This window comes from Pyrgilauda ruficollis, unplaced genomic scaffold (assembly GCF_017590135.1).
Source record: "Pyrgilauda ruficollis isolate IOZ18807 unplaced genomic scaffold, ASM1759013v1 scaffold193, whole genome shotgun sequence".
Lineage (NCBI taxonomy): Eukaryota > Metazoa > Chordata > Aves > Passeriformes > Passeridae > Pyrgilauda > Pyrgilauda ruficollis.
The window spans coordinates 486,071-510,381 of NW_024518429.1; positions in this window are offsets into that span (position 1 = coordinate 486,071).

Below are 24,311 nucleotides of genomic sequence, written 5' to 3' on the forward strand. Positions count from 1 at the left end.
TGTTCCATTTCTACATTACTAAATTAACATGAAATGCCACAAACTTCAAACGATAATGTCAATTGTCTTTAGCCATTTCTTTTATCAAAAAATAAGTCTTTATGGATTTCATATGTTGAGTAAGCCAAAGACATGGTCAGCACAGAAATGTTTACAGATGGCAGAACTCTTGTTTTTTTGAAAAAAAGATCAAAGGGAGGTTGAGAATATACAAACCCTGGTGGTTAATACACACTCATAAACAAATAAATAAGCTAGCATGATTAAAAATAAGCTAGGCCAAACTATCTGTGCAAGTGGCAGAGGCTCTGGTATCAGACCATCTTTGTTTTGAAACACGTAGTTTGAGCTCCCCTCACCACCAGGACAATACTCCTTAGATCAGGTTCTGTCAATACCAACTCTGTTTTTTAGGGATTTATAACTTGGCTGTAAAACTTCATCTGAGGGTTAGGCTTGGCAGACAAGGTCTCAGCCTGACAGCAGTATTTTTATTACATTATTTTAAAATGAAGTGGCTCTTTTTAACCTTAAGGAAGATGCAAGATGCATGTAAGTTAACCAGTTTCAGGAGGTATTTGGCTGCTGCTATAACTCAAAACTCTTTGGTGGTGTATTTCCTTTTTTTCGCTGTGAAGATTGTGTGTGCATCTCTATGAGTTTCATAAAAGACACTGCATTGACAATTATGGACACAGAAGTATGTGAATACCTACAGACAGCCTTCATGCAGACTATAAATTAAACTAAAATTACATATAAAATTCAAAGCAATTAAACTTCACCTACTTGGTTTAGGCAAATAAAATCAAACTGAATTCACACTGAAAGGATTTACAGTTGATAATCAAAGAAGCACTTATAAAAAAGCTGTTTGAAGTGTTTGTCCAGAGTGAAAAGCAGGGGAGAGATGGAAGGACATATAATCTGAGATCTGCTCAGCAGAAAGGTGTGCTCTACCCCACAAAGAGATAATAACATAGAATGCAAATGGACAAGGTGTGAGTCCATCCATCCAGGGTGATGCTCAAAGAGAAGGTCCTGGTAGGTGTAAATATAAGTGTTTAAAAATCAGGAGCATTACTGCATATTCAAACTGCCTCTGTCAAAGTAATCAAACTTTATAATACATCCTGTGAAAGCATTTGATGGATTATTGGAATAATCTACATCTTTAACCATTTTTAGTCATGGACTGAACCTTGAGATCCCTATTCAAGAAGAGTTTCCTGTGGTTCAGCTTTGGAATTTTTTTTAGTTTTGTCAGTTTGGGTGTCTGGCCTGAGACACTGTCACCTAACTTCATTTTTGCCAGAGTGATAGAGTGGCTGGCCAATAAATCAGGTGCTTCTGCAGTGTATTAAGTTGAATGCCTGCAAATTGAGATACATTCCTCAATCTCTTCTGAAAACATAGCTGTGAAGGGTCAGTCAGTAAGAAGGATTTTGTGTCTACTTGGGCTCAGCCTCAAGAACCTGGAGCCAATGTGTTAAAGAAGAAATTTCAAAAAAGAAATGCAATACATTTAAATTACACAACTAAGGAAGAAAGGGAGTGCTTTATATCATGCTTCCTGGCTCTGTGCATAAGACCAAGGACTTCACTTACATAAGCGTTTTTTTGGTCTCAGTTAATACTCAAAGTTTATACAAACACAATGGTGGAAGCTGCTGTGGGACTATGTTGAATCAGAGCATGTGGCTGGCCTGGGCTACAGCAGGGAGAAAAGAATATTGCCAAGAATTTCACTTCACAAAATCAGTACAGGTGTGGCAGAGCAGACATTCTCTGCTTGTTAAAGCCCTTTCTTTTGTAAGAATAAAGCTTAGCAAGGCAAACCCAGCAATGGTAGCAGGTAACACAAGAATGGTGAATAGCCACTGGCTGTTGATCACCTCTTCCAGCACCTGAACTTTGAATACAGATTTTCACACAGACATTCCCAAAATGACAGCATGTGTCAAACTATCTGCAGTGTTTCAGCATTGTGTTGGGTCCTTCCAGCCCTCTTCTAAATCTCTGAGAACGTCACACGCTTACCTTTTTCATGGAAGAAAATGTAAGAAAAAAAGAAGAAAGAGATACAATGATGGACATCTTCCTGTGTTCTGATGTCCAGATGAGTGTTTTGGACACTTCCAGAGTGTGTGCCAAGGCATGAGTGAAACACAAACCACATGTACCTTTCCATCCTCAGATTTGCATAGTTCCCTGTATAGACAGCCACATCTTTTCTGATAGGGTAAGTACAGGCACTGACAACCAGGTATCCTGCAAACTGAGCATGAAGTTACAACCAAACCCAAAACTACCTATACACCAAACAATTTGGCTTAGCATCTGATAAATATCTTCAAATGTGACAAATACATGACATCTCAGTAACTTTTCACCTTTAACTTAGAAATTGTCTGCATTCAGATTATGTTTATATTTCTTTCCTTTTTGCTTAGAACTCTGGCTTTGCTCCTTTTTCTCTCCCCTTATTGATATTCCTGCATCAACAGCTAGTGAGGCACATATTTAAGATACTGGTATTTTTGACTGTTAGAGGATGACAGGAGGTCAAGAGAGAACTGAAAGTAAACAGAGTGTACGTGGGTAATACCCTCTGGTGTGTGTACTACTAACCCAGCAGTATTTATGAGGAATAATGAGGAACTGCTTATGAAAGGAGAGTCACAAAGAGCAATGGAGCAAAGCCTGCATCATGAGATGATAAGAGAAAAAATAGGAGACAACATGTGGTTAACATTTTCAGGAAGTCTGGAAAACAGAAGGAGCAATCTTGTGGAGTGGAAAAGGCACTTACTGGCATTCAGAGATTTTCAAGCCCAGGCTGGATGGGGATCTGAGTAACCTGGTCTAGTGGAAGGTGTCCCTACCCATGGCAAGTTGGGTGGAACGTGATGATCTTTAAGGTCCATTTCTACCCTAAACATTCTATGATTCTCTAATTCTATGAAATGTGTGCTCTGATCCTCTCCAGAAATGATATTGTGTATGACAGTGTTTAGTCTACTACAATTGTGTTAAAAAGAATGTTAACCAAAAAAAGCCATTACAACTTTTGCTTTGCTTGGAAACTTGTTATCTGCTCAGGATGCAGACTGCATCTTCAAGAAGGACAAGGATGCAGTGTGACCTTGTGTGACACCTGACAGCCCTAGTGTCAGCTGAGTGCTTGTAAGAGCAGCCTAAATGATGGCAGCTCTGCTAGAAAGACTATTGTTTTGTCCTTGAAATAGGAGGTGTAAATCTCAGCTACAGTGGCTGCATCATATGCACCCACCCACTGCCTCCTCTGCCATGTGCTCTGGGCTTACCCTTGCTCTCAAGGAAGCTTATTCCAAAACAGACAATGATTTCAGACAGCATGAGATCACATTCTCTGATCTCTACATAGCAGTAGAAAAGAACCCAAAAGAACCACTCATACTACAAGTCCACTGTCCAAGACAGGCCATCCAGGCCATCTGGTGTCATCCAACCAGACAACCCAATAAGAGTGTGATTTTAAGTCTGCCATGTACACAAGGAACCACCTGGCTCACCGTCAGTATCTTTTGTCTCTTCCTTTCCTCCTTTATGGCCAGAAGAAGCATACAAAAAAGCAATACCGTAAAAAGCAGGAAAGCTCAAATGCAGAATTTGAGTCTTCATTCTAAACCAAATAAAGATTTTGCAAAACTCTCTGTGGTGTGTACATAATTGAGCAGCTGTAGCGTAAGGAGTAAAACTAATGCTTAGTTGCCTGTATCCAAAATGAAAGCATGGTCTGTAGGAGAACACAGTCGGAAACAATGTCTGTATCAACATTTACTAGACTGGTAGGGCAGCTGCTCCTAACACGTCTTCTCTTCTTCCTGTTGAAAAGCTGAGGGCAGTGTAGTTTGGAGGGGTGATAGATTCAAACTTGGTGCAATGCAGCAAACATCTGGGCAGACCACTTGTGCTGGTGCTGCTCCTTCCTCCCTTTCTGCCACTCTAAAGGAATAACTCCACACTGTCTGAGCAGATCAGTGGTTTCAAGAATGCCACTATCAAAAATAAACAGATGCAGTTAAGTCCATAGAACAGATCTTCTCAGTCTCACCTAGAAATAGACACAATTTCTGAGTGAGTTGCATTCCCTGAAATGGGACATTGGTAGCACCTTGATGCCCCAATGCTCAAGTTCACTGCTCAAGTTCACTTAAAACTAGTTTTTCACTGGCCAGCACCTCTTCCCTTTTCTCAGTACCCACCAAGAATCTCAAAACCTCCTTATCTCTTGTCTCCCTCCAGCAGTCAAGCACTAGGAGCTGTAGAGCTAGACTAAATCCCAAACAATAGCCTGCAGGTCCAAATAATGCCAGGTTGACTTTGTCCTTTGGCAAAAGACAAAGCAGTCTCTGAAAATAGGAACTCCATCAGCATTTGTATAAATGCTTTAATAAGATTTTAATTCCTGTTATTATATGAAATGTCATTAAATAAACTGTGATTCAGATCTGTGATTAAAATAAGAAAAACAACATAATAGGGTAAAAGGGAAAAGGAAAAAAAAATTCCTGCAAAAATAACAAAAAAGGACTAATGAAGCTCAAAAGTGGAACAAATACCTTAGGCAGAATAGCTTAGGAAGCTGCTATGAAAATTATGCCCAAGCCTGTGCTTAGTGCAGGGTTGTTATAGTGCATCAATACTAACGTGCATGTGCTGGCCACAACATTCTTCAAACAAAACTAAAACGGGCACTACACCCTCTCCTCAACTATCCCAGTTTAAAGGAAAATCAAACTAAGAACCCAGACAACACAAGAATTGCAGAATGCTCCAAAATCCTGCCTCATGTGGATCATGAGGAGGCTAAAACCTCAGGATTTACCACCGTACGTACAGGAGGTGACCTTAGGCACACTGCCAATAATTGTGCTTGCCTCATTCATTTCCAGAATGAGCTTCAGCACATTGCTGGTACTAGTTAATTTTGATGAACCAGAGCCCCTGTGATCCTCCAGTCTCTTTGTAAAGTCATATCTATGCTATTTTCAAGCATAGATTTTAATATATAAAAAGAAATATAGCAGTCAGGCTGGCAGAGCATTGCCTGCTAGGCTTTAACTAGACACTGTCATCTGCAGTTCAATCTGGTTGACAGCACAAAATCCTTTGAAGATAAGAAAAAAATGGGTTGGGTCTGTCTATTAGGAGACCATTTGTGGAATTGTTGTTGTTTGTATTGTGCTAAGGTGAAAGGACTAACACAGGAATAACCATTACATGAACACTGATTTACTTGCAGAGGGTTAAGGCCAATAAGTTTGATTCTCCATTTCAGGACAACTTAAGAGTAACACCAAAGTCAATGAACGTCTATCAGGAAAATAGAAGTTTGACTAAGAAGGGAATTACATTTAATGAGAAACCCCACAGTCTTATTTAAATGTTATTATCTCCACTGTTCCTATTTATCAATAGTATCAGTGATAGATAAAAGCATGGAGCTTGCATAGTTGCAAGAGCTATTCTCTGCTGAACACATAATAAAGGTTTTCAGCAACAAGAAAAAAAAATACTGAAAAGTAATTCTCACTCCATCAGTAATGAAAAAAGCAAGATGTCCCTGAAAAACTGCACAGGAGTTACACTGTATAGGTTAATATGTTAAGACGCTTTGATTCACTGACCACCTGTGTTCATTGGAGCTTGTTAACTGCTTTATTTTTATCATGTATAACTGTCAGTGTGGCATCCATCTATCCATAATTTCATTGGGCATTTCAGGAGAACTAGTCCAGATATGTTTTTACAAGTCAAAATTTTGCTTTTGTGGAAGTGCACAAAACCAAAATGATGAGGGCTTTACAGAGCAAAGAAAAGGGAATGATGCATTTTCTACATCCACGGGAGCCTATTTCTACTCTCCAACCCTGTTCACTACTTATGTCTATTATCTTCTCTTTTTGTGTGTATAACTCCTACTGACATTAATGGGAGGCCTGCTCATGCAGGGAGAGAGGACAATCAAACCTTAAACCTGTTCTTAGTTTGACAGCTAAATCCCCAGGTCCAGGAAATTCTACACTTCATATAAACATGTTCCAACATCCCATTAAAAAAAAAAAAACAATCTATCTTCTTTCCTTATTGTATAAACAAATATCTTACATACATCTGATATTAGGTTATATACTGCAGAAATATATTAAAAATGGTGAAGAGCATAGTAGAAGTGTCATTGAAAAAATTTTTTTTCATAATCCAAACCCTCTCCCTGAAATTGATGAACTTAGTGAAGAAAATGAAAAAAAAAAAAAATTAGTGAGGATATTTATAGAAATAAAGGTTACAGAGGTAGGTTCTCTGCTGAAAAATAACTTTTTAGACCAAAATAATCCAAAACAACCATGCTGCAGTCATCCTCTCAGCAGCACAGTTGACATATAAGCTGTACAGTGCTGGGAGACTTCCAGCAGGACCTCCCCTTACCTAGAGTGCTAAGAAGTGTGCTTTTAATTGAAATTGTTACATGAACCAAATTTGGAAACTTTCAGGTCTCCTTTTTACTAACCTGGCACCAATATTTTTGGTTCCTCTAACCAAAAGAGAGACAGGTGTGCTGTGTGCAATAGCTTCCCATATAGCACACCTATCTCTCCGTTGGTTAGAGGAAGATAACTTCCTTATGGGAGCTTTGAGGACAGCAGGATGCTCTCACTTGGTTTTACTAAAGGAAAATGATGGCACTCTACACTCAGGTACTATTTTGGATGGTTTTGGTGTTAATGTTTGTCTTTGCTATTTCAAAAATTAATGGCAGAAATCAAAGATCTATTTTTTCTTTCAAACTCCAATTTGTTCAAGGTAATCCTGTCAAATCTCAAACAGCCCATTTTCCTAAGGCACCGTGAACTCACCCCTAGTGTCATGGTTTGACCCGGAAGTAAGGTTTTTGGGAAGTTATGGTCAAACCAATCAGTGGCCAAATTTCAGATTGGCACCTGGTATGGCCACTGGGGACTTGGATACGCCTCTGAGAACACACAGGGGTTAAAAGCAGAGCACTCCCAGAGGGACTTCCTCTTTGGAGTCCGGCAGGTGAGCAGATTGGACCTCCCCCCCCCCCAGCTGTGTCTGGGTGGGGGGGGGGAAAAGGCCTGCGGCCTGAGAAATGGAAGCCGGAGCCGCTTGCCAGATGCAGAGGTGGAGGAGTCCTGGGATGGTTTGGGCAGCCCCCCCGGAGAGAAGGATAAGCGGTCGGGAGGAGAAGGGGTGGGCAAGGTGCCCAGCCGCTGCCAGGACAGGCTGTGCTTTTAACTCTTTTAGTGTTGGAACAATAGAAGCTGTAAAAACACTAATCCTCCTCAGCTGGAAATTGAGAAGGGATGGAGGATGGGAAAGATGAAGAAGGTTTTGAGTAAGTGAAAGAATGCCAGCAGATAGAGCACCCGAGATGGAGGAGATGATTGGAGTGGCTTTAGCCGGACTTTTCCTCTTACATAGCCACGGGTGAAGCCAGTTTCTTCCGTTAATGCAGAGACTGCACCTTGGGGGAGGCGGCTGGCCAGACGCCAGGAATGATAAGGCCGCGAGGAGAAGCCGAAGGAACAGAGACTGGGGGGAGGGTGTGGTGAACCCTCGGCCTTCAGCGAAGAGCATTCTTAAAAAACCTAAGGAGTAGTTTGGATCCATGGACAGTGGTGAGAGCACTGGACATGGAAGGAAGATGGTCACCATGGCAGTTTTCTCTTCGAGCAGCTGCCGTGTGTGACATGGAAGCACAGAAGTTCTACTGTGTTTCCTGGAGCGGCCCATGGTGAAGGAGGGAGGCTCCTCTCTCCTGATGGACTGGGGGGTGCTTGTGTGAAAGGAGGGTATCGGATTGAGTATTAATATGTTAGAGGGGATTTGAATATCAGAGGACTGGGGGGAGGAGGAGGAGTGTTTCAAAAGTGTTCTATTGTGGATTGTTGTGAGTGTGTAGTTTTCCCCTTCCTTTTTTGTGTCTGTGTAGATTAATAAAGTGTTGGTTTTTTCCCTCCATTCCCAAGGTAGAGCCTGCTTTGTTCTGTTCCCGGGTCACATCTCACAGTAACCATTTTGGGGAATACACCTCTCATGGGGGCACTGGCACTGTGCCAGTGTCAATCCATGACACCTAGGTATCAAATTCTCCTATCCTAGACCCCAAACTGAGATAATCAAGCAAAATTTATATTTGATTTGTCTTGTGTAGTTACAGATCTCACTTTCAGTCCTTGTTATTTTATATGTATATGTGGAAGATGAGGGCTAGCTTTTGAAATGTCAGAGACATTCAACAGAGAGAAACCCAGCTTATCTGCCATTCTTCTTGTCGTTAGTCTTCAGTAACTGTAAGTCTGCAATGAAACCAGGATACAGTCAAACTTCTGAGGCTAGTTACTAAACTGAAACACAGTAATGATTCTCACAAAACCCTACATTCTGACACCTGTGAACTACACCTCTCCAGAGTTTACTATAACTGCAGGTCCATATCATCACCCCCAGATTAATACAGATGATTACAATGCCCTCTCTTTTGGATCACCTGCAAAAATCAGAGTAAGAGAAAAATGTGACTGCGGAATCAAGGCTGCTGCTCCATTGCAAGGGCTCTTGCATGACATCCACATGAGAGTCAGCTAGTAATATCATATGTATTCAAGGATACCATAACGGATTAATAAATATTGCAAAGCAGAATGGAAGTTTAGAGAGTGACTTCTGCTCACCAAACTAAACGACTTAGAGCTCCAGATTGAGACCAGTTTGAACAGGTAAAATATGAATGTTTTAATTTGACTCAGGAAGGTACTTTGGTAGCAGTTGCCCATGCTTTGTGAACTTTGGTTTGCGTTATGGTTTCTTTTCTGAGGAAAATAAACTGAAATATGTGGTCTGGGAGTGCACTTAATACACACCAGCAGCAACTGGACATTCAGCCTGCGCACACTACTTTGAGGTAAAGCCAAAATTTATATACCATAGACATCAGGTCCTCAGCACTGACTGTTCTGCTGTACACTTTTTTTTCTCTCTCTGTTCACTACTTCCTATCTGAAATCCACACTAATAGATATTTTTTTTTTATGATGCAAAATTATGTGCACTCTTAAACCTCCTAAATCTCATTTTCAGTGAGAGAACTCTGGAGATCTTTCACAGATTTGCCTTTCCTTGCCCCATTCGGTGTTTTATGTAGTAAGGTTATTCTGTTGAAAAATTAAATACGTGTGTATATATATATATATAAATATATATATATATATATATATTTCCAGGATACATTTTTCCAGCCTGTTTATGATATTGCTCTTATGTATTCACTCTCCAAAAGCATGAATCCTACAGTATCCTTTTCCTGAATCTGGCATCATTTATCTAAGGGTCTCTATATCATTAACAGATTTCAACCCTATCAAGAAGAAAAATATTACCCTCACTTGACAGACTGGAAATTAAAACACCATTGAGTTTACATGATTCACTTGAGATTATATTATTATATAGTTGTCTGAAGCAACATTGCATCTCAGTTTTCCCAATGTCCATCTGACATATCCTGTCTCCTAAATCAGTTTTCAGATTCATGGTTTCTTTACCATTTGTAGGAGCTTTATATTCTCAATAATTCATATCTTTTGCTTCCAAAACCTGGAATCAATTAAAGTGGACCTTTGATCTACTGGAAATGATGGGAATCAACATCAGTGCAAATATACATGCTGAAGAGCCACCATGCTGGATGGGGACCAGGAAAAGCAGCAGTCTGTTTGTTTTGCTGGGGAAGAGTTTGGGTTGGCAAAGGGTGCAGTAAATTTGGAAGTCATGAGAACTGGAATACAACCAACGGGGGCACCCTTGGACTCCTGACTTCTCCTAAAAGGAGCTGTGCTTTACAGAGGGCAGCCTGTGTTTCACTGTACATAAAACACAGACAGTGAGCCTCAGAGGGTGCCTTGTGTTGCTCCTTCAGTTCTGTAAGGCCAGAAGCAACCAGGTGAGGCTTTGCCTTTTATGGCTGAGAACATGCCCCTGCAGCAAAACAAACAGGGACCACCACGTTCATTCACTGCTGCTCTTCTTGTTGGTTTTCAGCCTGCGTGCTGGGTTTTTCCTTGTATAAAGCCCTGCTGGCATGACAGTGAACATATGCTGTTAGTGTGCAATAATTGTCCTTTAGCTCCTTGTTGGCTGGATTTATTACCTAAAGCAATCACGCTGCAACAGAGGAAAAAGTAAATAAAATGTTTATGATTATGGCAAATCTTGTTTCTCCTTTAAATATTGAAGGGGCTGAATGATCTCAGTGGTCAAAAATTACCTCAAAATGTATATGTGTGTGTGTGTGTTTACTTTGGCTTGGTCAACTTGATATGATTTTCACCATAAGCTTTCTCTGCAGCCAAAAATCACATCACATGAGCCAAAGCAGATAACAGACACATACACTTCTGAGGTCACCATTGCCTGAATTATTGAACAGGTTTCTGCACCTCTTCTGGTCATGCCTTAAGATGTGAGCTTACCAATAGCATCTCTTTTTCCAGCACATACCATACACAAAAGCAAATCTATGTATTGCAGCACAGTAAATGTAGTGAAATAATGGGTGCTACTTCCCAAGATTTCATCCCACTTCCTCACCGATAAAGTATAAAAATGCACCATTCCTCTTTGACAAAACAACTGGCACATCCACAAGGCAATCCAAACTTTGACTCATCAGCCATCACAGAGAAAACAAAGAGATTTGGGGACTTTGTTTAATATCTCTCAATATAGAGGTCTCAAGACTGTTTTGAAAAAAAACACCTTAGAGAGTTAAATATTATTGTGATATTTAAAAACATTAAAACAGTGTCTCCTACATCCAAGGGATGTAGAAAACAACAGTAAATGAATGGACTATAGAATTACTGTGCTCTGTTTCTAAGGAGCAAGCATAGCCTGGTCTAGCACAATACTTAATTATGCTCCTACCTAAGGAACTGAATTTTTTTTCTTGTTTTGTTTGCTGACTGAACCAAAAGCTGTGTGGGGAGGATCTTGTATCAACACAAAACAACTTCTTATTTTGCTGTTATGTTTGAAAAGTTTGCACAGTATGAAAAAACTCACTTTTAATTTTTTCAGTCATCTTTAATTAATTTTTTGCTATCCTTTTCGGTGAAACATTAATCTGAAAATGGAAAATCAAACCATTGGACTTAAAAATTATTGTACTAAAACAGATTAGCTCTTTCTGACCCTTCCCTTGGTTTAGAACCTTGTTCTGAGTTTGGGATAAGTTTAGTCCATGACCATTTGCTGCATCTCAAAGCAAATAAAACATTGTTCAAAAAATGTTCTCCCAGTCCCAGCTTTGAAAGTAAATAGCCCTACTGACACCAATAGCATTAATCACATATTAAAAGAGGGTGCACTCCAGTCTGTGTGAACCATATTTGTTTTACTCCTCTGACAGTAGGAGATTAAAAACTTCCAGGTGGTTGGGTGCTGTTCATTAACTAAATGTATACGGATACATAGCCTGGGTTACATTTAAAGACTACTTCTCAGCTCCTTTTTGGAGGAACAGACCTGCCAATGCGTGTCTTTAGCCCAAGATTGTCTGCTGACATTCCAGTGTATTTTTGTGTCATTTGGTTGCTTAACAAAAGGACGATGCCCAGCCCTCTGGGGAACAGGCTGGGACAAACTCACTTTAACCTCTGTGGTTGCCTTCTGAAACCTGCAACTGACCCTTCTCCCATAAAAACTATAAAATACTTAGACAACAGGATTAAAATAAAAGACTAATGAATATACAGAATGTCACACCTGCCACACTTGTGAATTATTGGTCTTTTAAACTTCTATAACCCAGCACTGTTACTGACACCCTTTATTTACCCTTAAGGCGCTTGGCAGCCGCTTAAATGGCTGTCTATGGCAGTTTGGTGGAAACAATAATAATACATTATAAATCAATGAAAATGAAGTTTTTGCAGTGATAATCTGATACAGATTTGCTAACATTTATATGAAATTCAATTCTGTTTGATTGCATCAGCATATGTTTCATTTCTTCCAACATTATTGATTTTGAAGCCTCTTTACCTATGTCTAAATTATTTCCATTACAATTTTGCATTACTGTTTGGTAATAGTTTAAATCAAATGGAACCCTTTATTCAATCTTTAGCTTTGTAAAAAGCTGGTTACTCAAGTAATGTGATCTTACTTTTATTTTTCAGTAGAGAAAGCTTTTAGAATTCCCAAATCTTCTATATCATTTACCTGCTAAGACTCCTCTGTAATTAAGTGTGTTGTTATTTCTGGTAAAACCACTGAAACACCAGGGAAGAAAATAAAATATGGGCATAATACTGAAGTGCTTAGGGTATTCAACCCAATGAATAAATCCAAGGTTTTTGTGTTGAAATGGATGTTGTTAATGCAGTTAGACAGTGATTACTTAATATGCACAGGCAAGGAGCTGCGTCTCTGTACGTATTCAGGTGCTGTGGGTACAATGGTGATAATAACCACATCACAGCAACCTCTCAGACAGAAGAGGTATTGTTGCTGTTCCATTGATTTACTATAAAAATTGAGGCACAAAATCTTCTGGAATTAGGTACTTTAAATGGCTATAAAAGTGTAAATAAATAAATGGCCTGGTTTTGAGATCTACAGGATACTGCATTCCATCTTCAATTCTTGGCTTGTATTTTATGTTTGCTCATGCAGGGCAAACCACATGCATATTGTCTGCACATGGACTTGTGTGTGTGTGTGTAGGGCATCCCCTTTACCCAAATTTCACCATGTTTTTTTTGCATAGCTGGGACAGTTGTGGCGCAAGTATCCCTCAGACATCAGCTGGGACGGGAAACCTTAATATTTTCCCCTGACTTTCAAATATTGACAATTTAGCAGAAACTTTTCTTTGGAAAACATAAATTCTGTCATAAAAAAAAACATTCTGCTTCAGCTATGTCAGAATGAATGGGGGCATATTCTCTAATTATTTGGTTTACTTTTTTGTCCTCTTAAATATGTCAAAATAAAACTTTAAATAACTTTAAATCTCAAAATCCAATTGACATGAAAATAACAATAATAATAACAGTAACAATTATAAAATTCATTCACTTCACTTCAAAGTACTAAAGATACTTCATTCCTGAAACTTTAATAAAATAGCAGAATCTTACAATCCTTCATGAGAAAGAATTTCTGCCTACCGTGAAGGTCAAAAAGCACTCCAGCCTGTGACTCATTGACAAAGCACTAATAGTTGTTGTATTTAACTTTTTGGCATTCTGAATGTCTTTTCCTATTTCTAACACTTCAGGTGCTTCCCCTGCTTGGGTACCTCTGCCATCACTCCAGCAATGTACAGACACCTACCAAGTCCAGTGTCTCTTTCCAGGGGAAGGCACACCCACGAGAAGTGGTCTTCTTAACCAAAAAAACCCACATGCATGCACACACCTGATTTAAAGCAGGGAAATTAAGCTCTGCTGCTGTAACACTGCAGTCAAGGTTGCAGACACACAGTCGCCCAGTGAGAGGAATGGCTGGGTCCCTGAACCAGGAACAGCACAGCCCAGTGAGGTTTCCATCAGCTGAACCTGCCCATGCCTGTGGCTGCTTCTGCTCTGTGCACAGAAATGTGTTAGATACTCAGCAGAGAAAGGAGATTGCCTGGTGAAACGTTGGACAGTTGCAGTTTAGGGTATTCACTTCACACTTTCACATTACTGGGGATTTTAGAGCTGCTTACCTCAGAACTGACAAAACAAACACAAATATAATTCCTGATTTCTATGAGGTCCTTCTCTTTGTACCAATATAAAACAGTGGATTTTTTGGTATATTAGGTTTATGCGATTTCTGTCATTGGCAGAAGTATTTTTTCAATTTTTTTTTTTCTTTGAGGTATTCAGAGAAGATTAAATTATTAACTCTGCCTACATTATTCCATTCAGTCAGGGTCTTTCTCAACAACTCATTTGACTAAATTTCACTATTTTAAGAATATTCTTTGAAATTTTGGATAGAGAAACCCCCTTCAGTAAGGAAGAGATTTTACTGTTTGCCATTGTGGGATCAGTCACAATCACCATACAGTATTTTTATGACTCTCTCATTGACTGAAGTTTGCATTTGAAACCAGAACAAGCAAATGGAGCTAACAAACAGTGGACTAGGAATTCTCTTTCACAACCAATTTCTTAGTCAAGCAAATTACATTATTAACATCAGAGAATACATACTGCAAGGAGCTGAGCTTGTCTGCTGTGTGCTGAGAGTCCTCTGTACTGCACAAGGTGTTCAGATCTCTGAGTATTCAGCCTCCTCCAGCATAGGGATCCATCAGAGCAGCCATCCCCATGCCTTTGCACAGTCAGTACCCACAAAGTCTTCAAAAATAGCAAAAGCTTACAATGACAAGCATGCTGAACAGAGATATTCAGAATTTTAATAGAAATTCATTAATCTAACTTCTGAATATTAGATGAAAAAGATAAAATGAGAGTTTTTACATTTAAAATGTTATGTCATTAGGAGATAATACTAGAATAGGGATGTCTATTACATTTTATAACTACAGTTTGCTTTGCTGTATGTTCTAACTTTTGAGATATTCTCAGTTTGGAAAATGAAAATCTGAAAAGAAAATTTCCTACTGTCAGCCAGTTTGATTTTCTGCATCTCACTGTTATGATACTTACAATGTCGAATTGTGAACAATCTTTCACTACATTGGAAATTGTTCCAGTAAGAAAGAATAGATTTTTGTAGCTTGTTTTACAAAGCCTAAATTCAGTCTACATTTGAGCTACCTTACACTTCAGTTTTGGTAGCCTTGGTTAAATGATATTTCTTGCAGTAGTGATTTCTGGGCCACAATTTGCCCTCAAAAAGGATGCAATTCTGTTCCTTTCTGGTGTCCTCTTTGCACTGATGTTTCTGCCAGAGTCCCTGGGCATGCTCTGAAGTCAAATCCCAATAAAAATCATAACTTTTGCATTTACAACTAGAACATGACTAAAACAAATGACTTTGACTGAAGTAATGACACAAATTTGTCCTACTGAGCAGAAGCAATTATGAAAAGTCTGTTAATAGCCTATTTCCCATCAAAAATCTGTCATTTCACGTCCAGGATCTTGCTAGGATGGACAAGAGAGGCTCCCGAGTCCTGCTGGGATTACCACACCATGCCCCAGCCGGAGCAAGGGCTGCGTAGGAGCAAGATCTTCTCCTAATGAGGAAATGGGTGAGAGAGGCCATCAAGACCCCCCATCCTGATGGTCTGATTTGTCCTCCCCATGCCTTAAAGGGAATACAAAAAAGACATCAGGTCAGGCTGCCTACCTTTTCTCTGCTTTGTACTTTCCCTGGAAAAGGAAACTTTTCCACTAACTCTGAAAGATTTTAAGGCAAACTGGCCCCATATAAATAGATAAACAGTATAAGATAAATTATCAGACAAGATTTTTATCAGTAATAACCATAACACACAAAACCCAAAAGCTTTTTAGGTGACTTGAGGGAATCTGTTTCTGTGAGTCAGGATTACTCAAGTCCACAGGGCTGCAGTGTTACTCGCTGTATTTCTGTCTGGCCATTTTCCCTATGAGCCCCCAGTAAGCAACCGCCCTGCTTTAGCAAACAGGTTTTGGGTGTGCAGGATAACACAGAAACTACCCTTTGCAGCAAATGGGCCCCCAAGCTCCAGGAGGAAAACTAAGAGAAAACAATTTTGTGGGACAGAATCCTACCTCCCTTCAGAAGCCACTATCCATCTAAAGTCAAGGGAAAGCATAATTAACATTTCATGCAAGATTCTCCTTCTAAACACAAAAATGAACCTTTGAACAGTGAAGTCTGCCTCTCTGATCAGCACTTCTAGGTCACGAAATCTGCCCAGCCCAGACTGCAGCTTTCAAGTGCTCCCCACGGTGAGAGTCTGCACCCCACAGCAACATGTGCCCAGCCACGCTCACACAAGCAAACGGGGCCACCTGGGTCAGCAAAGGCCATGCTGCCTGGGGCAACTTTTATCTACAAGCCCAAATCATCTCCCTTTACCTGCTGTGCTAGAGGTTACAGTGCCATAGTGAGGGTACTTAACAGAATAAGCAAAAGATTTCAGTCGTCTCTTAGAAAAGCAGTAGTTTAGGGTGGAAGGAAGGTGAAGGTAAGATCCAAAGTCTGTGTGGTATCACTTCTTCTTAGGGCCACACCTTAAACTGGATGCAAAAAATAGATTTATCTTTTATGGTAATCTGGGAATCATTCAGCAAAAAAAAAATGCAACTCATATCTACCCTCAACTTTTCTCTGTTTTTCTGGCTTTTTCTTGTAGAAAAAAAAGTAACACCCAGAAGCCACTTCTTCTAGTCCTTCACAATTCCATAGATTTTATGTGTAGCTCTTGGTCGAAAAACTGCCATGGCTGGTTACAGTTTCTTTAAAGGAATGCACTTATCAAGCTCTCTACACCTAGGACACTTTTTCTCAACCTCTGCTTTTTTTTTTTTTTTTTTTTCCCTTTTTCCTATTTCTCACACTCACTTTCTTACTTTCTTTGCTGCCTCTTTCTCCTTTTTCAATCTTTCTCATCTAGCCTTTCCATTGTTATTCACCCCGTTTATTGCTTCAAGCAACCCTGACATACTGGACATCATCTGAAACTACAAACGACAGGATGCAATAAACTAGAGAATAGCAGTAATCTGAGGAAAGTTCTTCATTCACTCTTGCTCCTAACTCTCTGTCTTCTTATCCTACATAGAAAATAAAAAAATCAATACCACCTCACAGGGCTTGATAAAAGTGCTGGACGAGTACAGCAGGCATGCTGGATATAGTAAATTAAAGTGATCAAAATTTTCCAGTCCACTCTGCCTATAACCTACATAAACTAACAACCCTGTCTGCAGAATGTCTGTCACTCTAGAAGCTTTATTTTATCTGTGTCTCTGATTATCTAGGGAATGAGTACATATACGGTATATGTGTACGCATTTATCTGTATGCATATGTGGGAGAAATAGATAGGAGTAGGAACCAGCCCGTGTTTATAACAAATATTTCCTTTTAGATGGATAGATTTTGAATTTGCTAACATATTTGTAAGCATAAAGTGTTGTGGAAATAAATGTTTTATCATCATCAGGTTATATAACCAAGATTAAAATTACTGCATTGTATTTAATTTTCAATATGTCATTCCCTGTCAGACTAGATTTTAGCCAGTGTAAATCAGCACTTAAAATGCCATTTGAAGAACAGGCTTGTTACCTTTTCATGTTGTTTTTCTGGTCTGGACATGGCTTAACAATTTCCAATCAATGTCTAAAAATGTATTAGAGAACTGAGAGACAAAGCAGGCAGCAGGGTGATCTGGCAGTACAAGATCCATAGACCAAATACATGAGAAGCTAAATTTTCTCCTCAAAGGAAAATGTCAGTGGATGCCTTGACTTCAGGAGGACATGTGTAAAGGGTGAAGTGAGACCTCATTATTTCACAATCAAAATGCCATAATGTAAAATTTCGGTGTGTCTCTAAAAGAAGATTGTTCTTGTACTGATTCAGGAAGAATTCTATCTTCAAGAAATGGCAGAGCAGCAAACACCTTCACCTGGATTTTTTCTGTGTTCAACTTTCTAGGCATTTGAATTTGGTAAATTATTCCAGTTTCTGTCTTGTGTTTAAAACAACCTGCTTCTGACGAGCTACATAAGGTTAGTAATTCATGCGTCAGGGCATACTCAGATTTGGGTGTCTTTGCATGCCACCAGGGTTGAGTGCCAGACTGTGCTGTGAAAACCACCTACAGGTATGGATTTTTATTCCAAAACTACAGTCTTGATCTGGTCCTCAGAAGGCACTAAACAAAGCATTTTGAAGGAAACCTGCCAGTATGTCCAAAAAAATAATAAATCTTTGGCAATGTGAATGTGGAAAGAAAGAGGGAAAGAGGGAAAGAGGGAAAGTGGGAAAGAAGGAAAGAGGGAATGAGGGGAAAAGGCAAGGATGGAAGGAGGAAGAAAACAGTATAGGCTGAGATCACATGGGTCACATGTAAGGAAAACCTGAAGAGGACAACCCAGTGTCCAGAAATTTTTTTCACCCACCAGCTAAGATTGCCCTTCTCTACAAGGAAGCTCTTTCTTTTCCCTCCTCTTTCTCCCTTCTCTGTCCACTGCTGCCATTACACATCCCCTTTTCTCTTTCTGGGCTTGTACAGAATTCCAGCCTCTTTCATGCATCCTGCTTTGTCCCATGCCTGCCCTCGGCTAATGGGGCAAATGAGTGTGCTCACCACGCATCTGAGCAGGGTCATGGTGCAGCTTCAAGATCTTGTTTCTGACACTTTTGACTCCTTTCTCCCTTCTGGTCCTGCACCCCTCCTGCAATGCATGATGGTGCTGGGCTCATGAACTTTCTTGGGATACTATTGTCTGAGGTCTACACACTGAACAACCCTGTCTGCACTGAAGTGGCAGCACCCAGCCCACTCAAGCAATGTATGGCAAAACACAAGCAGTGTATGGCTTGAAATTCTTAGACTTTATTCTGAAACTGTCACAGTATCTCTGCCGGCATTTGTGCCTCTGATTTTTTTTCAGTGTTCAATTTTAATCACACGATATCTTGTATCTGTATATATGGTTCTGTTTGTACCTACAATTTTCATGAATATTTAGCAGGTTATGTGCACATATATATAGGCTCCCATCCTCAAAACATGTGCCAGGGAAAAATATAATTCCAGCTGTTCAGTAAATTTTGTAAGCAATTGTACTTGCCCACTCTTGATGTTTTTCTGGGATGCTATAGCCTGCATGTGACCATAGCAAGCACAGGAGCCAAAGAAAAAACTTAGGGAAAGAGTGTAGAAGTGTAAAAATAGGTATTGAAACCTCTTCAGCCTGGAGTTTTACCCCAGTCTGGAGTTTTAGGACTTTCTCCGTTGGAGATTGCATCCACCTCACAGAGTTTCACAGCAAGGTGCTCAGCTCTGTGCCGCACAGCTGCAACGTCCACAGTGAAGTACATTTTTGCCTAAGAAACAGATATTTTTGTTTAGTTTTAAGCCTATTGATGCAATTTAAGGGATTGTACCCTAAGCCCCTTTCTGTCTGGAACAGTGGGTAATTATTCCTTATTAACTTTTCCCCTGTTTTTTATTATTCCATATGGAACTATCACATACTGTTTCTTTGCCCCCAGACACCTCTTTTTTTTCCCAGGGGAAGTTCTAATCTTTTTATTCTTTCCTCAGGATTGTCCTTTGGTTTTATTCTGACTTATTTTCTTCACAAAGGGTACATTCTCTGTTTGCCTTGCTACTCACGCATTTCAACAGTTATCAATAGGACTTCCAGATAAGCAGGGAAAACACAATGTGAGCAGAGGATCATTGAGACTCGAGCTGGTGCTTCATGGGTGCTCTTTCTGCTTGATCTAAACCCCATAAAACCCTTCAGAGCTTTGCCAGAGCATTTTTCTTCCAGAAGGCATAGAGTCCCACTAATTTTCTTCTCTTAATTTCTTTTCTTTTCAGATTAATTTTTCTCCACAGTTTCTTTTTGTATTTCACCTCCCATTTGTTTCACTTCTCCAGAATTCCTTTTGCCCTCACACCACATGCCCAGCTCCTCTTCAGCCATCCACAGCCAGCTGGTCACCCAACTCTGCCCCAACCAGAAACCAAAAGCATTGTGTCACTTCCTCAAACATAGAAACGCTGTAGCTGACTTTGGTGAATGGAGCGTTAATAGCTGGAGCCTGTGACCCACAGCAAACCAAGAAATGTCTCCAAATGTAATTTATACCCTGTCAGCTCTCCACCAACTGGCTTTCTAGATGGTAGAAGCTGGATGGGAGTAATTGCACACAGCCTCTTATCCTTATAGGGCTGTATGTTTAGGAGATCCCATATATTTTTAGCACCTTTCTCCATGATGTGAGGCATTGTCTAGTGAAGGCAACTGATTGTGCATATAAGCAGATTTTTATTAACAATTGTGGAGAAAATGCATTTTTAGGATATCCCGTTTCTATCCTAAAATATCTTAGCAATTTTTCCTTTCATCTGTTGTGTTGTTTCTTCTGAATAAGATAAGTAATTACGTAGTGCCATAAACTTATTTCATTTTTTTTTTAATTCAAAGCCATTTTAAGTTATTCAAGTAGAACAACTATATTTTTATGCCTCTATAACTTAACAGTCAAATGGATGGATAAAAAAATTGATCCTGGGATGAGACCCATTTGCCAAGTTTCATTCCAGAGCAGTGTTTAGACTGATGTTGTAAATCCCTATGAACAGTGGTTTTGTAATGGAAGTGCTGGCACAGACTTCTAACTGTGGCAGCTCAAATGATATTGCTAGAATAAAAAGCCACCATGTATTAAATTAGTACATAAGCATGTATTGTAGCATATGTGTTCCCCTTCTTTGTGCATGTAGCCCAGAGCTGTCTATTGGCATAAGAGCTTCTCTCCTGTTATTACCATAAGCTTCTTTTCCTGCATCAAATACCAGATAATGAAAAAGATACCACAGGAAAATAGACTTAAAATTGTGGAATAATTCTTTATTTTATTTGCTTGGAAGAAAACACCATTACTGGTGGTATCTCCAGAGTATTTATGCCAGAATATGTCAAGCAAACCAGTGAGCACAGACAAATATGATTTTTGAAAAGTGTATTATTTGACCAAAGGCATGTGGACTTTCCCAAATATGAAAAGATGTACCTCTTCAGCCCCAAGTTATGTCCCTGCACAATACCAAATCCCTCTTTCATAAAAAGAAGCACCAAAATTTTTCAATATGATAGTTGCAAAAACTCATGCAGGGTCAACAGAAGCTTTTAAAAATGAATGAAAAATGTCAGTGTTAATTCTAAAGTCAGTTCACAAAAACATTTAGTCACAAGCTTTTCATAATAAATATCACAAGAATGTCTACTGATCATCTGTAGTCAGAGCAGCTCTTCAAGCACAGCAGAAGCTACAGGGGTGCTGTCAAGACAGGCTCAGCATTTGGGCTTTGTCATGTAACATGTTGGTTTTACAGAGCCCGACACTAAGGAGATCACTCATTTTTGTTTATAATCAAATATTTTGCCTGTGTCCCTGACAAGCTGTCAGGATGATCCATGGTTGTGGGCTAGTGAAATTGGCTGGAAAAGGCAGGGTCCCCACTGCTTGTGAAGCTTCTTGTGTTTCTCTCACTCTCTTCATGGCCACAGCTGAAATTTCCCTTCTCACCTCCTTTCCCTGCTCCCCATTTTCTGGTGCCCACCCCCATCAGTACCACTTCTCTTGTCTTTGTGTGCAGGGTATTTCCTTGGCACCTGTGCAGGTGTCAGAAATGGGGGGAAAGGTAGTCCAATGAGAAAGCAGTTGATTCCGCCTTTTTGAGACAAATCATGAGGAAGCATGAGCTGAAATTGAACCAAAAGGAAGGCAAAGAACAATATTTGCAGTAACATCTAAGAAAAAGATGAAGTGATGTATATCATCTAAAAAAAAATGCAAGTGACAAACCTTGAACTCTCCAATGGCCACAGGCAGTCAGGGAGACTCCTGGTTTATGTCTAACCAAGAAGTGGCAAATGTAACACAGCCGGTATGCCTTCACATAGGAGGGAAATCAATGCCTGCGTCATAGATAACAGCAGTTTCAGTACTATCCTGCTCTCTCCCATGGACAATCTCCTCTTAGAGGTCTGGCCAGCCTCACTCAGCCCATACCCCACCAGACTGAGTGAAGTCACAACTTGACACACCATCAGTTACACCCAAGAATTTCACCTCTCCTTCAGGCTAAAGCCATTCTATGCAATAGGTCAAAATCAGTGAAAACATGAGAACATGGTGCTCCATTGGAATAAATGGACACCTGTCCACTTGTTTGGGCAGATCAATATGTTTATTACAAAATAACTTCAAATTACTTTGAAAAATCAATATGCCAGGAAAGAGAAATGTTACATTTTCTGGCAAAAAGAAGATTGCAGGCAATTGTAAATATTTCATATAGAACTCTAGATTAGATTAAACCAAAAGAGTTTTAGTTTTAAAAAAATTCAACCGTTTTGAACTTCTGGGGGAAAAAAAAACCTGAAGATATGATTTTTTTTATTGCAAAATTTCCAAAGATCTAAGATTTAAGAAAATGGAATTGCTCCAATTATTATGAGTTCTATCAGAGGTTCTCTAAGGCCAACAAAAAGGATTATGAGTAGTTCAGTGCTGCTGATGGATTTGCAAATGATGCTTCATGAGCTGGACTTTGCTCATATGCAGAGAGTTAGAAAGTTTTGGCCTATGGAGCTGTAGGTATTTGACTGACAGGCACTCTGGTATCACTGGGATGTTCCAATTAGAAAGGCTTTTGTAGACTAGAACTGACAGATTGGTCTGCAAGATAAGGATTGAGGAATCTCAGTTCATAAAGAGATGTCACTGATAATTAACTTTGAGGTGCTATGCAAGATTCTTTTTATGAGAATGGAGTGCAGCTGTTGGTAAACATCATTTTGTGTTGTAGAAAGCAGCTTTTTAAAGGTAAGAAAAAATTTCCTCCATAGCTTTGCATTTGTAGTTCCTATTATTTTGTCATTCAGCTTTAATTTGGCTTGATACTAACACCCATTAATAGCACTTATTAGAACTTGAGAAAAATGACCTCTCATCCAAAATCTCCTTTCACACAAGTATGCAGTGTCTGCATTCACATCCTCTCTGTGTTTGGCCTAGCAAAGGAGTTTACTGAAAGATTTCCAAAAGAGCATCTTTTGGGCATGGCCAGTTCCTGTACAGCACATTTAGCAAAAATATGCCTGTGATTATTTTTGTGTAGGACTTAATTAGCTGAACTAAGTAGGGAATGAAAACCATGCTAACGTGACCCACTGTGTCCAACCAAAGTAGATATCAAATACTGGATGTACAAAGTGAACAGCTTGTGAATGAGCTGCAAACTAAAGTAGGGAAGGAGTTAATCCGCTCGATGGCTTAGAGGAAAGATCACAGTTGCCAGCTTGTATATAGGAATTTGCAGGTTGGTGGGGCTGGGCCAGCTCTGGGGAATTAACTAATTCCTTCATCTTCTTCCAGTGTATTATAAGATGTCTGGGCTAGAGGAAGTGAAGCCTGAGACTGGTGGGGAAGAGTCAGTCAGTAAATAATGAGGATAATGCTAGAAGGAAAAGAACAAGAGAGAAGTTCTCTTAATCCTGGAGTTTCAGAGAAGTGGTCCCATTGTGGCCTTGCAGCAACTCCTGAGAATCATAGCTTCATTTTTGAACTTCATGGAAGGGGAGCCCCTCTTGCTTGAAAGAGCAGGATATAATCTATTAGCTTTATTTAAGAGAGGATTGCAACATGACACAGTACAGAATTTTTTCTCAACTTATAACAGTGCCAATTCAGAAGCTGCTTGGTACTGATGGCAGAAAATAAGTGAGGGTTTTTTCTTTTATGCATGGAAAATAAAGCATTAGAAGATGGGATGTGTAAAAATAGCTTTCCTTCCCCATTTTTCTAACAGATAGGTCACAGATAAACTTCAAGTTGTTGTTGCATTGATGGTCAGATTAAAAGAGTGAGGTCCAGCCAGCCTGAGGAAGACATGAAGGTATGTGGCTTGTGTTCTCACTCCCTATGGCACAAACACAATGTAGAAATACATTCATTTAAAACAATAGGAACAGCAATTTTCACATGGGTAGCTTTTGCCCCTTCTGTCTTATTTTCCTTTAAACTTTATCATTTTTATAGACCCAAATATTTAATCCTGGTTATGCCAATTTGTAATTCAGATATTTGAGTATTTTATTGGATTTTTGATCCTTATCACCTTCCAGATACTTCCACCCCTTTTTAAGAGACAGGTCATACTGAGGTCATCAACATTACTTATTTCTGATGTGTTTCTTTTCCCAGTTATTTCTGAAGCTTTGGGGTTACAGGAGGTAGCAGAAGCTCATTCAATGGCAGATTACAGGAATAAACAAGATAGGACAACAAAGACCTGATTATGGTGAGAAGCTGTGGAAACCCAAATATCCAAATTGAGGGATGAATGCACCCTCATCCAAGAGGACAGAGAAGGTCAGGACATATGGTCTTTTTAAGAGCTTTAATGCTTGAATACAGCAGGAATAAAACCCGGAATAGCAGACACTGGTATAAAGACAATTGCAATGCTTGCCACAAAATATACAGCCTCCATATTGCCAGAGGGGAAGGTCAAGTGCTTGTGATGACATTGC